This window comes from Panulirus ornatus, chromosome 64, assembly GCF_036320965.1.
Source record: "Panulirus ornatus isolate Po-2019 chromosome 64, ASM3632096v1, whole genome shotgun sequence".
Taxonomy (NCBI): domain Eukaryota; kingdom Metazoa; phylum Arthropoda; class Malacostraca; order Decapoda; family Palinuridae; genus Panulirus; species Panulirus ornatus.
Window position 1 is genome coordinate 25,632,983 of NC_092287.1, and position 13,355 is coordinate 25,646,337.

The 13,355-nt window shown below is 48.9% G+C and overlaps 1 protein-coding gene across 13 annotated transcripts in view; it reads right to left on the reverse strand.

The window, feature by feature from the left end:
* lilli (AF4/FMR2 family member lilliputian) overlaps positions 1 to 13,355 on the reverse strand; it is a 280,491-nt gene that overhangs the window by 56,869 nt on the left and 210,267 nt on the right. For 6 of the 13 annotated variants that reach the window (XM_071657157.1, XM_071657156.1, XM_071657153.1 and 3 more), the window contains one exon: positions 13,097 to 13,214. The exons of the other annotated variants lie outside the window; for them this stretch is intronic. The gene's annotated coding sequence lies outside the window, so the exon portion shown is untranslated. The remainder of the gene's footprint in view (positions 1 to 13,096; positions 13,215 to 13,355) is intronic. 13 annotated transcript variants of the gene reach the window in all.

Sequence of the window (13,355 nt, forward strand, 5' to 3'; positions counted from 1 at the left end):
ACCACCGCCAGGACAACACTCTCGGCCCAACATGCAGCGCAACACAATATGTAACATGACCACATATGGAAAAAATACGTACGTAAAGTTTTATTCCACACAGGAAGTGTTGTCGCGATCCCCGTCCTCTGAGATAATCTGTCGTGAAATACGTAACTCAGGGTCGAGAATATATCATAATAATAATCATAATAACAGAGAAGCTACCTGAAATATACCCAGACCAGCACTTGGCGTTACTGAGTACCACTGTTGGTGTGTGGTACTGGTGACTGTATACCGTTAATGGAGCAGGTACAGGATGTGGTACCGTTAATGGTGCAGGTACATGGCGTGGTCCTGGTGGCCCGCGTTCCGTTAATGGTGCCTTCCGCTTGACTGGATGGGAGGCCTTTAAGATACGGTGATTTGTTCTACGTTTAACAATCGCACGTGAGGGAAACTATCATGTACGAGTCTGGGAGGTGGAGGAACGACTCTGTAAAAGGTCTACTGCCAAGGCGGGCGGACACCAGCAGTGAGGGCAGCAGCAGCAGTTGGGGAGGGCCAGGTCTAGCAGACCATAACTTACGGGGCGTCAAGCCAGCCAGACCCTCGGGATTCAGGAGAGAGAGAGAGAGAGAGAGAGAGAGAGAGAGAGAGAGAGAGAGAGAGAGAGAGAGAGAGAGAGAGAGAGCCAAGCTGTAGGAAGAATAACTCACACAAGCTCACCCCACGAGGCAGGAGCGCGGCGCACTTCATCAGTGTGAGTACAAACTCTCGTCCACGACAAACCCAAATCCCATCCCATGTTGAACTAATCCCCATCAACATACCGGGGAGGAGGAACCAGCGCCCTGCCCTGCAGGACCTGCCGCCCACAAGCCTTACATCCGGGCTAGGTCGCCATGTTACCTAGGCAAAGCCGTCATTTTCTTCTCCATCTAAAGACACACGAAAGGTTCTGTCTTCAATTTATCTCTAAATCATGAAATCTTTGACTATTAACAGCTGAATAATGCAGAGCTACTGGGCCACAGAGAGGGCGTGTGTGTGCGTGTGTGTTGTGAGATTCCCTTGGGGAACTCCAAGCAAATACTTACAGGGTCTTGGTTGTGTTGGCACGCGTGACGTGGTCTGCCGTGCCAACAACGTCCTCTCTGACAACAGCAGAGTACCATCACCAACACACACACCATAATCACCACGATATCTATCACTGGCAACACAGGTAACGATGATATGAAATATGTTCTATCATCACTATCATCACCCACGATACCGACTTTCTCCAGCAGCCGCTCTACATCTCTCTCTCTCTCTCTCTCTCTCTCTCTCTCTCTCTCTCTCTCTCTCTCTCTCTCTCTCTCTCCACCAACACCAACAGCCACACAAACTTTCTCCATCCGCCACACACGTGTGTTACCACCCCATCACTAGGCCCCCAGAGGGCGCCTCCCTCTCCCACAGGTACAGATGCTCTAATTAAGAGCTTAATGACACACACACACACACACACACACACACACACACACACACAACTGTAAAGTGAAACGTTCCTTTTTGCCACACTGGTTCAGCCACAGTGTCGCGCCTGGTGATACGGACTGCTCGCTGGTACGCTGAGAATACATTAATGACCTCTCGATTTTGCCAACAGGCGCAGAGAGAGAGAGAGAGAGAGAGAGAGAGAGAGAGAGAGAGAGAGAGAGAGAGAGAGAGAGAGAGATTCATCTAGATCAAAGTCACAGGCACGATATTCTCCCGGCATGAAGCACTGTGGAGGGAGGAGGAGCAGGAGGGAGGCTGGAGTAATGGCGGACGCGTGCCCCTCACTGTAAACACCAGCGGAGACAACACAGGACCTGGCCCCGGGGGCGCCCCTCCTCCCCTGTGGAGGCAGGTGGTGGTGGCGGCGGTGGGCTGGCCTCTTGTCATCCTGATACAAGATGTTTACTGTGCTCTGAGTTGCTTCCTGTACTAATACAGAAGACAAGACACAACTATGTGTGATTACTATGTCTTAAAGAGAAAAAGTTTTCCACTTGACCAGTATCTTAACATCGTAACTATGTATCATTGTCTTTACTTTTATACATATATAAATACCACCAGCTTACACCAGGTGGAAATACATATTCGTACAGTATGAAGAGGGTTTTTTCACTTATGGGGCCTCCATCTATTGAACATTCTCAGCTATAGTACATTCTAAATGTACGTATGCTGTTAGCACTAACCATGACATCATGAGTGTGTGTGGTATGGGAGGAGGGGTCGCCCTAGTGCCTCAAGCTTACTATATATTCCTGTTTTTATATAAACTCAGGAGGCCATGACGGCTGGAGGACGGACGCCAACAATTCCACCAACACGGCTCTTTCCTTCCCGCCATAACTATAGTCTTCATGTCTCAACCAGTGTTCTGTATCGATCCTCAAAAAAGATATTCATTACAAAACACTCTAATAAAAAAGGACTAAAGGCCTTCATGGATGATAATATCCCCTCTGGGGGGTTATAAAGAGAGCGGACATTACCAACAACTTGGCTTGTATGAGATGGCATCACTGTGACCCGCCGAGCGCCAGTCACTGATGCCAACCCTCCACAAAAACCCAGATATTTCCAATATGCCTTTGACAAGAAAGAACCGATCAACTGAATTAAATATGATGATATTTAAGTCATAACACCCACGGGGATGTGTAGCCGGGAAATAAGGACTAGGTTTGCAGATAATGCAATAAACAAACCGGAATACACAGTAAGGAAACAGGCGACCTTGGTAAGAGCAGTTGCCAGATGTCGCCAAGCGGCACAACCATCTGCCACTACAACCCCACCCCCGAGAGATGGCTCGCGTCTTACTCATAACTGATGGACGACGTACGACAGGTTAATTATATAACTCACACTGACATACTACCACTCCATCACACACGCATACCTGAATAATACACCTACACACGTACTTACACGCCTACATAAGTTCAAGATTTTTATTTTGTAATTAAAGAATGAAGTGAATTTAATAATCCTACAGCACACGACATATTCATTTATCATAGTTTCATTAATGCAATTTAAAGATAAACTGCATTTCCTGTACATTAAAATGTTAAATCTACTTATTTAACAACAATCCTCCCTCCTATTGACTCGTACTACTGAGACAAGGGTTTGTAAACCATGATTGTATTCGTGACCCACATTAGGTAAACCCAGAATGATATACTCATGAGACCCGTTGGCTTGAGTCTGTGGAATTTGGAAAAGAAAAATCTTAGGATTAAAACATAACGGCTATTCAGCGCTGTAGCGCATACAACAAATATCTAATGGCTTATAACACGACAGTAAGTAAACCCATACAAGTTGCTCACAGCAACATTGTAAACTTAACGGTAAACTCTACAACACGTAAGTTGTATATACACACATCATTATCATGCTACTAACTCTCAATTGGCAAACGCAAATGCACAACAAACTACACATACAATACTAACTGACATACAATACCTCATCATGAACTAAAGTTAACGGTAAATGGTTTACTACAAAGAGCCACAAACAGATAATGTTATATATAAAAAAAAACATTAACGGTATACAAGGATACACAGCAAACAATTTCAAACGAAACACTTACTAAAAAAAACCTCAGCTGGGTAAACAATCAGTTTACATTAATTTACCAGTGTAGTACAAACAAGGAAACCCCCAGACATTACCACCACACCCGCGGAGACCCCCAGACATTACTATTACACCCACGGAGACCCCCAGACATTACTACCCACGCACGGAAACCCCCCGAGATTACTACCCACCCCCAGAGACCCCTAGACATTACCACCATACCCACGGAAACCCCTAGACATTACTACCCATACATTCAAAACACACACACACACACACGGACCTCCTCACGCCCAACGGTAAAACTACAATACACACAGTTGTTCTTTATTACCTAGTGAGGCCCGGGTACAGTTGGGGTGGGGGTACTACCACTGAGTGGAGGGGGGGTGTATCACCAGCGGCGCGCCAGTATAAACAAACCCGGATCCATACGCGGGGTTTTTTAAAGGGACTTTGGTGGTATGCTGCTAGCAAAGGCCCTCCCTGACCTGCCCCCTCCCCTCCTCCGCTCCTCTAACACATGAGCTTAAGATGGCCGACTCAATGGCTTATCAAAATGCCTTTTATAAAAAAAATATCTTATTAACCTGGAGACAAAAGATTAAAAGGCCGGACGGTAAACGGGGTTTAAAAACAAAATGGATTTTCGAGAGGGAGTTAATAAACTGGTTTGGAAGGGGTTCCTGCGTTACTAATAATGCCCGAGTAGTGGTGGTGGTGGTGGTGGAGGCCCGGGAACTGTTGGAGGGAGCGGTGGAGGTGAAGGCTTGCAAGACACAGGAAGTAGTCCACCCATGCTAACATCATCATACGTCTTACATGAACTGCTTCCCTTAGACCTGTATGCCCTTAACCCCCCTTAATCTTTCCCCTTAATGGCCATCCAGCCCTTAGACTAGCGTCCTCCCTCCCTCCCCGCTAACCGCCAGAGGTCAAGAGGTCACCAAGTTGGAGGTCATCTTGCTGCACTTCCGGGACAGGAGATGAGGAGGGACGGTGTATGTGGCGTGAGTTCCAGTGTCGGGCAGCCTGCCCCCCTAACTCCATCCCTCTCCCAGGACTAGTGAATTGTCCCTCCCAGGGCTACTGAACTGCCCCCCTCCCAGGGCTACTGAACTGCCCCTCCCAGGGCTACTGAACTGCCCCTCCCAGGGCTACAGAACTGCCCCTCCCAGGGCTACTGAACTGCCCCTCCCAGGGCTACTGAACTGCCCCTCCCAGGGCTACTGAACTGCCCCTCCCAGGGCTACTGAACTGCCCCTCCCAGGGCTACTGAACTGCCCCTCCCAGGCCTACTGAACTGGCCCCCTCCCAAGGCTACTGAACTGCCCCTCCCAGGGCTACTGAACTGGCCCCCTCCCAGGGCTACTGAACTGCCCCTCCCAGGGCTACTGAACTGCCCCTCCCAGGGCTACTGAACTGCCCCTCCCAGGCCTACTGAACTGGCCCCCTCCCAAGGCTACTGAACTGCCCCTCCCGGGGCTACTGAACTGCCCCTCCCAGGGCTATAAAACTGGCCCTCCCAGGGCTACTGAACTGCCCCTCCCAGGGCTACTGAACTGGCCCTCCCAGGGCTACTGAACTGGCCCCCTCCCAGTACAAATGTAATGGGCCACAGATCAGCCTACCGTTCTCGGGTGTACAGTGTACAGGTATTCATCATACTGTACGACCACCGATAAGACTACCTCATCCAACCCCACATACATGTATACACACATGCGCCTCCGCCTCCTAACTTATTCTGGCGTCCGCCACACCTGCCGGGGAGGGAGAGAGGTGCAGGTATGTCGCAGGTGTGTGGGGGGCAGGTCATGACAGATGTGATGACACACCAGGACAGCTGTAGCGCAGGTGCGCACACAAAGCAGGCAGCCCACACGCACGAGTGACATGTGAAGTTGCAACGGAATTAAAATGAAGGAAATGAACTAAAATGAATAAATATATGCAAATATTAAGATGAATATAAGAGTTGGTGTACATGGGGGTTGGGGGGGGGAGGAGAGGACGGATGTACATGTACTAAACTGGAGCAGCTTTCTCCCCACTTCCCTCCCGGTTGGGGAGGGAAGGTGGGAAGCGTAAGGCATCAAATGACTTACCACCAGGCGAGTACCGTAATGTACATCATGGAGATGGTGCGGGGTGTACAGTGTATATGCAGGACAGTGACGGGTGTACTGTGTACATACAGGATAGTGACGGGTGTACTGTGTACATGCAGGATAGTGAAGGTGTACAGTGTACATGCAGGATAGTGAAGGTGTACAGTGTACATGCAGGATAGTGAAGGTGTACAGTGTACATGCAGGGTAGTGACGGGAGGGGGGATCATTAGGTTGTATATAGGGGTGGGGGGGTAAGAGCGTGGTGGTGGTGAGGTGGGAAGACAGGTAGGTTAAGCCGGGCTCTGTGTGTATGTGTGTGTGTGTGTGTGTGTGTGTGTGTGTGTGTGTGTGTGTAAGGTTGTATCATCGTGAGTGGCCACAAGAAACATCCGCCACACCTGGGATCCCCCGCCTCACATCATCATGATCATGCCAACACCGCCACCATCACCAGGTCTGGTGTGGAGACCTGCGACACACACACACGCGCCCACCTACACTTCAACAACCCCCCACCTTAATTCCGGCGACTGCCAGGGATGTTCATTTGTTAATGCCATCAAATGTGTAACCAACGTCTAACATTAATGTTAATGAATACGTGAGAAGCGTGGCACATCTTACCACACGTGTGTGTGTGTGTGTGTGTGTGTGTGTGTGTGTGTGTGTGTGTGTGTGTGCAAGAGCTGGTGTGATGACATCCAGTTGGGGTGAGGGGGTGTTACCTCACTGTTGGTAGGGGGTGACGGGGAGGGGAGGGATACAACACAAACACTTTTTCCTCCCCGAGGCTAAACATCGTCCACCACCCCCCTCCCCACACACACACACACACATACACTATCTCAGTGGCTGCGCAAGCTCTCTCTCTCTCTCTCTCTCTCTCTCTCTCTCTCTCTCTCTCTCTCTCTCTCTCTCTATTTTCTACCTCTACGACTGGCTCACAGTAAACTGTCGCCATAAGGGAACTTGTAAGTAAGGTAAGGTAAGGTAAAGTAAGGTACGGTAAGGTAAGGTAAGGTAAGGTAAGGTAAGGCAAGGCAGGGCAAGGTAAGGTAAGGTAAGGTAAGGTAAGGTAAGGTAAGGTAAGGTAAGGTAAGGTAAGGCAGGGCAAGCTAAGGTAAGGTAAGGTAAGGTAAGGTAAGGTAAGGCCAGCAAGAAGCAGTTCTGCCACACTAACCCATGACGGGTGAGGTGAGGTCGGGTGGTGGACCTCACCCACCGCAGGTTCCTCCACCCACCAGACCCCCCCCCTCCCCTCCCCTCCCCTTGCCCTTCCCCCAGCACCGGACACCATGACACAACCCCCCCCTCCTACCCCGCGCTTCCCACAACAGGAAGATACACAACAGATATTCAACAGGAAGTAAACCTGGTTTACAAACTCTGGTAGAGTCAACTACGGTAGAAATAATGAGAGTCAGCCGTACAATAGAAGTTCACAGGGGAAAATGTTGTAAAAGAAGTCACAACGCTTTGAAAACGAGCGTAAATGATTTACAAAGGCAGGAATAGGGTTTAAACGATTTTCACAGTCGAAACGCGAGTGCAACATTACTTACCAAAGGTAGAAAACGGATGTAAAGGATCACAACTGACGAAAACGGATGCAAAATTATTTACAGTCCATGAAAAAAAAATAGGCAAAGGCTGTTTACAAAACGGTCGAGGAAAAATAAAAACTACGTCAAAATATACAACGACATTAAGAGACGTGGATGTCGGATGACAAAATGACTTATAATATTAGATGGACGATATTACCACACCCGTCCTGTAGGAACTTCAACCATGGCTGAGGGTTAGCTATTACGACCCCCTCCCTCCCCCTTACTGGCATGAGAGACTCATGCACCCCCCCCCCCTCTCTCCCTCTCTCTAAAGTAAACCACCTGTGGTTTACATGTACGTGACGCTAGGCTGCTGGGGGAAACCAAAAAGTGGGGGGGGGAGGGGGTGTTTTCTCCATGCGGGGGTCAGCCCGCAACCCAGACAACAAGCAACGCGAGACATTACGGTACCTGTGTACTGAACACACACACACACACACACACACACACACACACACACAAACACTTCGACGGCCGTGAAAGAGACAGCATCACTAGCTCTAGCCAGAAAGAGAGAGAGAGAGAGAGAGAGAGAGAGAGAGAGAGAGAGAGAGAGAGAGAGAGAGAGAGAGAGAGAGAGAGAACTTGATAGGTGAGGGAAACTGAGTGATAAAGGACGAGAGATAAAGATCATGGAAGACAGGCCGGCCGACGAGGCAAACTTCTCTTGCACAAGGTTAGTGGGTCCGTGTGTGTGTGTGTGTGTGTGTGTGTGTGTGTGTGTGTAAAGGGGGGTTGGGGTACGTATGGCAGACATGGGTGAGGGGGACGGAAAATGAAAAAAAGAAAATTAATGGCGATGTTGATTTTTTTTCGCCGCAAAGAAGACGGAGGAGGAGGAGGAGGAGGAGGATGGGGGAGGAGGAGGAGGAGGAGGAGGAGGAGGAGGAGGAGGAGGGGGAGGAGGAGGAGGAGTGGGTGGTCCCTGGCGTCTTGCCCAGTAACAGAGTGTGTGTGTGTGTCCTGCCCTCCTAAACCCTGGTGCCAACTACAGGCCACCACCACCACCACACACACGACCCATGCATCCAGGCCAGCCCACACGCCCGACCACACACACTACTGCCTTCAGCAGCCCACGTACCCTCCCCCACACCCACCCCACAATCACCCGTGGCCCACAACTAAACCCCCAGGTTTCATGAAGGATACCCCCACACCCACACCACACACTCCACACATCCCACTCAAACCTCCCACACACACCACACATCCCACTAAAATCTCCCACACACACCACACATCCCACTCAAACCTCCCACACACACCACACATCCCACTAAAATCTCCCACACACACCACACATCCCACTCAAACCTCCCACGTACACCACACATCCCACTCAAACCCCCCACACACACCATACATCCCACTCAAACCTCCCATACACACCACACATCCCACTAAAATCTCCCACGCACCGCATCCCACTCAAACCTCCCACACACCCCACTCAAACCCAACCCCCCACACACACATCACACGTCCCATTCACACCCAACCCTCGCCCAAATTTCTTTTCAACCTAAAGTCTTAACAAGCTGCACCCCCCCGCCCCTTCATCACCAGTTCCCCCCCCCCCCCCACCTTTCCAACCAAAAAGATTAAAAGAGAAAAATTGTAGGGAAAAGATCGTGTTTCAGAGGGGACAAAATCCCCTTTTAAAAAAAATGCCATTTCTGGTTTAATCGTCACAAAAAAAGGGCAAGGTTGGAAAAATGATTCTGCTTCGACTTATCAAACATGATGAAAACATTTAAGTTTCATTGATGCTTAAGAAACGTTTACAAGACAAGGCAAACAAACGTTTCTGTGAGAGGGTGAATACACACTATCACATCACAAGGCAAACAAACGGCTCCGTGACAGGGAAAATGGTTACATCACAAGGCAAACAACTGTTACATCACAAGGCAATCAACTGTTACAGTACAAGGCATATATCTACCTGAAGGATAAACAAACTTTTACATCACAAAGTAAACACTGGGTTACGTGAGAGGGCAAACCAACTTTCGTCACAAGGCAAACAAAGGTTTACGTGACACGATAAACACAGTTGCACTGCAAGACAAACAAACGTTTACACGGCAGGACAAACAAGCTGTTACATGACAAGGCAAACACACGGTTACACCACAAGGCAAACAAACACTTACAAGACAGGGTAATCAAGCTGTTACGCCAGGGGGGTTACAAACAAGGCAAATAAACAATTGCAAGACAGGGTAATCAAGGTGTTACGCCAGGGAGCTTACAAACGTTTATATCACAAAGCCAAGATAATTCTATATAAGAGGATAAACAAACGCATAAACAGGGAGACAAACAAGCGTTTACATCATAAAGGAAACAAACATTTTACAGGACAAGGCAACCAAAAAAATTGTCACGGGCAACAAACGTTTACATCGCATGAGAAATATACGGTTACAACACAGAAGGTAAACAAACCTTTACATTACATTAAGGCTTACATCACATGGCAAGCGTTAATAACACCGGGCCAAACATTTATGTCACAGGACAAATAAACGTTTAACTCACAGAGCCAACAAAGGTTTGTATCGCAGGACATGGAAACGTTTACACCTCGGGGTGAACAAACGTATATCTCAGAGGGCAAACAAACGTTCACATCGCGACAAACAACGTGTTTACATCACAAGGCGAACACAAGTTTATCTAACAGTGCAAACAAACGTTTACATCACAGAGCAAACATATGTTTACATCACAGGACATACAAACGTTTGCATAACTGGGAAGAAACAGGGCAAACAAATAAATGGGTAAAACATTTACAAGAAAGACGGACAGAACACTCTGTAAAAATACTCAGTAAATGAAGACCAATAAAAAGACTTAACCTCTAACAACAACAAATAATAATAATAATAATAATAATAATAATAAAAAGACAAATGAAATGACTTTGTGATTTCAAAGAAAACGCTTGTATAACTGTCTTCTCTCCCATAGAACAAACGGAAGACTAAGAAAACGTTTCTAATTCTCTCTCTCTCTCTCTCTCTCTCTCTCTCTCTCTCTGAGAAAACGTTTCCAAATATCACGAGACAAGGTCATTATGTGAGGGGGGGGGGGGAACGTTTTGCATCTGGTCTTCTCAAAATAATGTCAACACAGGTAAAGCCCAGCAGGTAAGATTGCCTTAGACCAGCAATAACGCTCTGATAAGCTTATCTAACATAGCCAACTGGGCCACATGTGACGGACCCACGTTACGCACTTACCTGTAACAGGCTTCGCCATGTGACAGTATGTAACAAGCGTCCGTGGTTACGGCAAAGGCTAACACACCACACAGCTACCATACCGAGCGAGCCAGCCATGCTACAGCACCACCCAAGCTAATTACAACCGAACGTAAGGGATGAGACAGTGGCAGTTACTGGATCGTAACTCCGACCACGTGCGACAAGGTTACGAGAGCGAGTGTTTGCGTGACGGTACATTCCTAATGATAACGTACCACAAACACACACACACACACACAGGGACACACACCAGCCTCCCCCTCCCTCCCGTCACACGACCAACCCTTTCAACCCGACGGTACGACCCTGGGTCCGTCGGTCCGCCCATCACACCCAAGGGGTCGTGGAGGTCGTGCTGTGGGGGTGGGGGTTTGGGGGGTTGTGTCGTCTCTTCCGACGTATGGTGACATCCCTCCTGTATTATCACATCCCCCGGTCTACGCCCTGACCCAACCCCAAGTCATGAGTTCTCATAGCATGCAGTGCCAACACATCGAACCCGGGTCCCCCGCATGGGCGAGTCGTCTGGACTGCCCACCGCGTCCACCCGTGGGTGGACCAGGTGGGCTAACATGTGCTATACAAGTTTAGGGGGGTAGGTGGGGATGAGGGAGGGTTCTGGTCAGGTCAAACCAACCCCAAAAAAACTATCAAAACCCCCCCCACAACACCACATCATCACATTCCTGTCCAACTGCTTTCGCGGGACCAGCATCATCCCTCAGCCACGGCCGCCACCAAGGTCCGAGGCGCGCACCACCCACCACATCCCTGACCCACATCCACACTCCCCACCCACCTTCCCCCCCCCACAAATTCTGAAACTCTTCTTGAAACTCGAACCCATGTCCTCGGGGCTTCAATGCCGCACCCGACCCGCCATTACCGCCGTGGAGTCTTGCATTCCCTCCCTCTTCATGGCCCACCAACCTCCCACAATCGCCAGCTGGCTGTCAGTGTATATACCACCTGTGCGTCATGCCAAACTCCTCCTTTAGCTTCACCACGGGGTCTTCCTTTTCCTCTGGACACAGCGTTTCAAAGCACAGCTTCAACTCACATCATATCTTTAACACCACTGATGTATATATATATATATATATATATATATATATATATATATATATATATATATATATATATATATATACTTTATCCATATGTCTACTTAATCTTTCAGAACATATAAATATGGTCGAGACATTTCTTCATCTAAGTCTCTTTCCATCAATCAATTTCGACACTAACTACTGCAAACCATCTAACAATCAATCTACGTCGTCACAAACTACTACATTGATTACCTATCACTTCACCTCTCGTCCGGAAACTACGATGATTCATCACTTAATCTACCTCGACATAAACTACTACATTATCTATCAATCAAACTACCCTGTCAGAATCTACTATAGTATCAGCTAGTCTATCTCGTCACAAACTCCCACAGCCTCTATCTACCAACCACGTCACACATACTACTACTACTACTACTACTACTGCCAACCACGTCACACGTACTACTACAGTCTCTATCTACCAACCACGTCACACATACTACTACTATCTACCAACCACGTCACACAAACTACTACTATCTACCAACCACGTCAACACACTACTACTATCTACCAACCACGTCACACACACTACTACTATCTACCAACCACGTCACACACACTACTACTATCTACCAACCACGTCACACACACTACTACTATCTACCAACCACGTCACACATACTACTACTATCTACAACCACGTCACATACTACTACAGTGTCTATTTCTCAATCCCTCCGTCTACTGCAACAGCCATGCATGTCTACCGTCTGTACCTAGTGGAAGCAGTAACGGTAGTACTGTACCCATGCGTGGTGGCAGTAACGGGTGGGGGGAGGAGTACTGTACCCATGCGTGGTGGCAGTAACGGGGAGGAGGAGTACTGTACCCATGCGTGGTGGCAGTAACGGGGAGGAGGAGTACTGTACCCATGCGTGGTGGCAGTAACGGGGGGGAGGAGTACTGTACCCATGCGTGGTGGCAGTAACGGGGGAGGAGGAGTACTGTACCCATGCGTGGTGGCAGTAACGGGTGGGGGGAGGAGTACTGTACCCATGCGTGGTGGCAGTAACGGGTGGGGGGAGGAGTACTGTACCCATGCGTGGTGGCAGTAACGGGGAGGAGGAGTACTGTACCCATGCGTGGTGGCAGTAACGGGGGGGGGGAGGAGTACTGTACCCATGCGTGGTGGCAGTAACGGGGAGGAGGAGTACTGTACCCATGCGTGGTGGCAGTAACGGGTGGGGGAGGAGGAGTACTGTACCCATGCGTGGTGGCAGTAACGGGGGGGGGGAGGAGTACTGTACCCATGCGTGGTGGCAGTAACGGGGGTGGTGGGGGGAGTACAGTGCACAACCCATGCATGTGCCTATCTAGCCTGGACTAGACGTGGGCCATGGGTTCCCTACCTTCCAGCCTCTAGCACAGCCGGGACTTGCGACCCCCAACACAGCACTCACAGGTCAACACAGCCAACCACGGACGCTCGGTTTAAACCGGAATTAATAGACCGCCATGATATGTAACCTGGAAAAATGGAAGGTGTATGCTGACAATCGTGTATGGTATAGACACAACACACACACACACACACACACAAATTGGCCTACCATGGAAGAGAGAAGAGTAAGGGGAGAGTATCACAACGTGTCAGAATATCTATATATA